The sequence below is a fragment of the Trachinotus anak genome, unplaced genomic scaffold, assembly GCF_046630095.1.
Source record: "Trachinotus anak isolate AG129_WGS33_773 ecotype Australia unplaced genomic scaffold, CSIRO_AGI_Tana_v1 ptg000018l, whole genome shotgun sequence".
NCBI lineage: Eukaryota > Metazoa > Chordata > Actinopteri > Carangiformes > Carangidae > Trachinotus > Trachinotus anak.
Window position 1 is genome coordinate 1,298,001 of NW_027273869.1, and position 6,284 is coordinate 1,304,284.

At 42.1% G+C, this 6,284-nt stretch overlaps 1 long non-coding RNA gene across 2 annotated transcripts in view; it reads right to left on the minus strand.

Moving 5' to 3' along the window:
* The window catches only part of LOC139635144 (uncharacterized), a 59,485-nt gene extending 58,719 nt beyond the window's left edge, over positions 1-766 (minus strand). For both annotated transcript variants that reach the window (XR_011694129.1, XR_011694130.1), the window contains exon 1: positions 6-766. This is a non-coding gene — a long non-coding RNA (uncharacterized lncRNA). The remainder of the gene's footprint in view (positions 1-5) is intronic.
* Between the last annotated feature and the right edge of the window lie 5,518 nt (positions 767-6,284).

Genomic DNA, 6,284 nt, shown 5'->3' on the forward strand with positions numbered 1-6,284 from the left:
CTTACTCGTTGGGACTGATCTTGTGAACTTGCTGTGAATGTCTCATAAAATCATCAGCAGCTTCACTTGTTCTTGTGGACGCGGCGCATCAGGTTGAGGTTGGAATAGAGGGGCGGGATCTTTCCAGTCCAGCCTGGAGCGCCGCGCTGAACATCAGCACACTGTCTTCCAGCTCCACAGCGAGGCCTTATTCCCACTTGTTTACTTCAACTTCAATTTCTGTGTGCGCAACAACACGTGGAATGCGGACACGGTCGACCACAGAGTGCGAGAAAACGCACATGGCCCATGATCAGAGTCTCCCCTGCAGGAACACTGCGGGTTCTCCGACAAAAACACTTTTCCAACAGCGGAGAGATGCGAGTCCTCACCAGAATGTAGCACACGACCGGGCACAACACAAGCGCGCAAACGCACCTGCGGCAGCAGCACTGAGCCGATCCCACATCAGCAGAGCTGTTACACACAACTTCACTCCCACTGAACGCCGCTCCTCTCCTGCTCCGGGACCAGGCCACATTTTCCTCCTCTTTTAAAGTGCGTGTCATAGCTGGCAGGTGCAACTGCGAATGGAGAGGTCCCGTCCGATGAAGCGCAGTGAGTCCGACTCGGCCCGCCCCGGCCAGGATCGGATGGGCTCGGCTCAGCCCCTCTGTCCCTCTCCCTGCAGGGCTGCTGCTTGTTGTTAGATGACTGCGTACGTCCCGGCCCATTCTCCATCGGCCAAGAGCTCCGCACTCTGGCTCTCCGTTCCTGCCCTTTCATTATATCATGTCCATGTGACACGCTCAGGCCGCTGTCAGTGGAAACTTAAAGGGACCTCCCACGTGATGGCGCTTTTGCGCGCTCACGGCTGCAAGTGCGCGTCCCGGTGAAGTGAGATGCTGCGCCCCTGATCAGCAGGCCTTAAACACTAAGACTATACTGCTGTTTTTCCCGGAATGATGATGATGATGATGATGATGGTTTGCCTGAGACAATGATGTTAGTAGCGGTGGTGATGATGATGAAGATGACGATGTTTGTAGAAGTGGTACTGGTGACGATAATAGTGATGAAGATGATTGATGAGACTGTACTGTTGTTTTTCCGAGGGTGATGAAGATGATGTTAGTGATGTCAGTGATGAAGATGAGATGACGAAGATGAGGCTGGTGATGTCTCTTTTTGGTCATTTATTCCTCTCACAGTCATGTCATGATGATGAGTAAATCATCATGTGACGTCAAGTCATGAATGTGACTTGACTTAGATTGAAACAGCTGATCTCAGATCAAAGTGATGAAGATGATGACAGTGATGAAGATGGTGATAGTAGTGGTGTTACTGGTGGTGGTGATAGTGATGACAGTGATGAAGAAGATGACAGTGATGAAGAAGATGGCAGAGATGATGATGATAGTGATGAAGATGATGAGGGTTATGAAGATGATGACAGTCATAACATTGTTGAAGTTCAGTGTTACTGATGAAGATGATTATCATAGTGGTGTTACTGTGTAGTGATGAAGATGATGACAGTGATGAAGATTATGACACTGATGAAGAGCAATGTCATAATCATCTTCACTGATGAAGATCACTGTCAGTAATGAAGATAGTGACGGTGACGAAGATGGTGTGAGTGCTGCAGATGAAGTTAGTGATGAAGATGACGCTGGTCATTTAATCCTGTCAGAGTGAAGTCAGGCTGTGTGTGACATCACCGCACGGTGACTAACTCTGAGCTCAGATCAGACAGTGAGTAAAGCTCTGTCCTCCAGGCTGCGTCTGACCGGTGACTGCTCAGATCCTCACAGTGTTTCTGATGCTATAGACACACACAAGATCATTCATAGATTAAATTAACAAAATACAGCAAGTTTATTGCAGACATTCTCCTCTGTATCCACTGAAGGGGCCTGTGGAGTTTTGCTTACACTTACATTCACTCGTTCTGTGTGTGTATGTGTGTGTGTGTGTGTGTGTGTGTGTGTGTGTGTGTGTGTGTGCGTGCGCGCGTGTGTGTCCATGAGGCCTATGATTAATGATTAATACATTTTCTGCCTCATAAAAAATATTGCTTATTGCCCTAAAATCTATTTAATACTTTAGAAACCAACCAAGAGTAATACTAAAAAATTAAGTACCAGAGTGCTACAGAAGACTAAATGTCATCCATGTCAACATCATCACATGCCAGAAAAAAATGGATATACCTCCATGTAAACTGCTGGAGCACCGGCACGGAAGCTTAGTGATGAGCTACTGTGGACAGGGACAGCAACAACACATATTTTAGCCACTTAAAAACCCTAAGAAAAAAAGCTAATATCAGATTTATTTGAAATTCTCACCTCTTTGTCTGCTGTCAAACAGCATGTTCCATTAGGACTACATATTTCAACTGCTGAACGACCGTATTCCTACGCACAGGTGCAACTATGCTTAGCTCTGTCTGACTCAAACAGCTGATCTGCAGAGTCATACAGTGTGTACCATAGTTGTCCTCATGCATAGTAATGCAGTAGTACAATGTTTAGTAGTACAAGGGAACGGGCTGTTTGATGGCGAAAACACATTTTTGCAGATGTCCCTGTCCACAGCAGCTCATCCCTCAGCTCCCGTGCCGGTGATCTGATGAACTGGTGAACTGACTAGAAGTACCTCACACAACCCCATGTCAAATAACCCCAGCTATCATTTTAATGCATGGACTGAGTAATGACCCTAGATAAAGCAAACTGAATTTTGTATGAATCAGTGCAGCCAATTATGAGATATAAACTTTTCATATTTGTGGCTAAGTGTGGTGTTAACAGGACTGAATGTTTCTAAGATATGCAACACTTCCTGTTTTGAATGGAACTTTTGTAACTTGTCACACATTGGGTTATCAAAACGTATCGAAACGTAATCCAATGCACCCTGAAGCTATATTGCCACACCCATGCCCAAGACCCATATCAGATATCAAATTACGCCACTTGTGATGCATGTGCGAAGTTTCTGAGTTTCTGAGCACCTTGAAAATTCTAAGGTAATGAGGGGCACTACAGAGCTGACATGCCACGGCCATTCTTAAATGCAATAATAAATTGAAATACTTACTAGTTTGAACATGGGTGCAAAGTTTTTACACATCCTAAAACCTTCAACATGTTTTAAAAATGAAAATTGATTCAATCCAAAATGGCTGACTTCTTGTAGGGCAAAAAAACAAAAAACAAAAACAAAATGTGTATTATGTCCAGAATGATGGGAGCAGTAATCCCACAAAGGTCAGAAACTTTATCCCATCATGACCCAGTGTTTGGGGGGGTTATGGATCCCGCTGGCAACGCCCGAGCCCAATCACAACTGAACTTTGCAATTATTTATATTTTTCAAGCACCTCAAGATCCTCAAAGACAGCAGAGGATGAGCCATCACCAGCCAAAAAGCAAAGCTCATCTGGGAAGGCAATACATGAGATGTTCAGTGGCAAAGCCTGTCAATGATGAAACAGCTGAATATCTCAGCACCCGACTCTCGGGAAACCCCAACCCAGACAGTGTGCTTCAATGGCTGCTCTCAATACTTGTATGTTTCCTCTATTGTGTGCCAGCATGTAACGATGCACAAGCCTGGGACTGCAGTCGTTCAGCAACATTCTCTTCCTCCACAGCAATATAGGCCAAGCGATTCATTAGTTTCATTCATTTGTTTCATTAATTGTGTTAATTTATTCTAAGTTATTTATTAGCATAGGCCAGTCATATGTCTCTTTTTGCAATAACATAAACAGTTATGATTACATCTGACTGTAGCTACAGCTAAAAACAAATCAAAGCTGCTGTTCATTTTCTTATTCTTAATATTGTGATATTTGCAAATGTAGTAATTTGGAAGCTTTAGCCTAACAGTTGTAAAGTTTTCACAACAGCTGAGAGATTTTAATTTATTTTCTATGTATTTTATTTTGTTTTATTTATTTATTGCTGAATAAAAATAATGTTACAAAAATGAATGGAACTCTATTGTGTGGGCGTGAATGTTCAGAAAGTTTGCGATTGCGGGCAGGAGTGGCGACATACATTCTGCAAGAAGGTGGTAATGGTCATAAATCCAGCAGAAAATAAGATAAGCATAATGGGTTGTAGCCTCTATGGGTAGTGGTGTGTATTGCTGTCTTGGGTATTATGTCATGAACTTGGTGTGACATGGTCAAACATTCTGGATTTAGTTAAAATTCTTGCTGAAGCATTCTGAACCAATTGAAGACTTGATGCTAGTGTGTGCCAGGCCAGAAAACAAAACGTTACAATAATCAAGTCTCAATGAAACAAAGCCATGAAGGATTTCAGCATCTGTCATGGCCAGAAAAGACCAAATTTTAGCTGTTATGAAGGTGAAAAAAGGCACTCTTGGAGACGGTAGGATCAAATGTGACACCTGGATTCTTGGCTGGGACTATGAGAAATCACACAGTTGTTGAGGGTCACTGGCTGGGCCAATGACCAGCTTCTCAGTTTTATCTGAATTTACGAGCAGGAAATTACAAGACATCCAGCTTTTCACAGTGAACAAACAGACCTCTAATTTCAAAATTTGAGAAGTCATCGCCATCCCTTGTATGCACATAGAGCTGAGCATCATCTGCGTAGTGAAGATTGACTATGACTGTGAATCAAGCACTTTTTACACTGGTGAAAGAGCATTCACTCATGGGTCAAATGATTCTGCAGCAGTCACTGGTGTTTATCGGCTCTCACTCTGATCAGCAGTGATGTAAACATGACACTGGGGTAAACTTTTCGCCCTTTTCCTGATGTGACATCTTTCAGAAACAATGTGGCTACACATTCTGCCGAGAGTGAGCTGCAGCTCATCACCAACCAGAGCATCTCAAACAGAGGCTCAAATACAACAGAGCCCTAGTTACTCCATATTTCACATCAGAATTTGCTGATATAGTATTATTATATCAGACACACTGTGCTCTTTCAGATAAGTTGGGCTTAAGTGCCAGGTCACACTGAACTTGTTTTTCAATCAGTCCAGGAGTATACAATGATCTATGCTATCAAAAACTGTACTGTGGTTCAGTAAGCACAGGGGTGGCATCTGAGTCCATACAAGTAGAGGATCAATTATTACTTTAGTCAGTGCTGTTTCAGTGGAGTGACAGAGTGAAAAGGTTCAAAAAGATTACTGTTAGACAAGTGAGGCCAAAGCCCCTGAGACAACTCTTTCCCGGTTCCTTTAGAAGAGACCCTGGATAAAGGTATGGTTTTCAAAGTAAAGGTTTAACCACAGCAGTTTTAAAATTAGTGGGGACAGAGACAGTAGTCAGTGATAAATTAACAATGTTCAGCACTGATGTTCCCAAAACTGGCCAGAGGTCAAGAGATACAATCTCAAAATTTGTTACAGCAGAAACTATCTGGGACTCAACATAATGCTCATCTGGTTCTGCAGAAGCTGGAGAAGAAGAACTGATCTTGAATCTAATGTTTGTTTCACTTCCAAAATATCATGAACAATAAAGGGCAGCTAGGGGACAGCTGCTTTTGAGTAAGTTTGTCTACAGTGTCAAACAGAAATCTAGGATTTTGTTTATTGTTACTGATTAACTTAGATAAAAGGGCTGTGCTAGCAGTGGAGAGAGCACGCTTGTATTTCAGTACTTGCTCATGCCACCGGAGGTACAGAGCTTCTGATTTTTGATCATCAGTCCATTTCTTTAATCAATTAATCTTGTATTACAATATGAGCTGTGCCTGTCATACGTTATCAGATGGTTACCAGTTATCAGAGCCCATACAATATTTGAGTAACCAAAAACTCAGTTTCATTTCAAATTGAATTTCACCACAAGGTCTATATTCAGCCTTTATTTAGCTTTTGATCTTAGCACATGATCTTCCCCAAATCTCCTCCATCTAATGGACAACAAGTTATCTGATCGAAAGCTTGTGATGAGACTATTTTGTCAACTAGTGTATCCTAAGTTAAGAATTAACTTTTACCAACCTGTATACCAAGATATTGACATGAAAATCTACAAAGTTAAATATGTACATTCTACTGTACGTACAATATGTGTAAAGACAGAGCACATGTGTTGTATCTACATACACCTGTTGGAGTATTGTTGTTGTTACAGATGCAGTTCACAGAATATCCAAAATATTTTCTCACTTTTTGAGATAACTGTCACTAAATATTATTGCTGTGGACACTTTTCAGTATTTTCTCTGTTTAGTTGTAAATAATAACAGTCCACCAAGGCAGGATTACCAGCCAGGCTGGGCACACAAAAA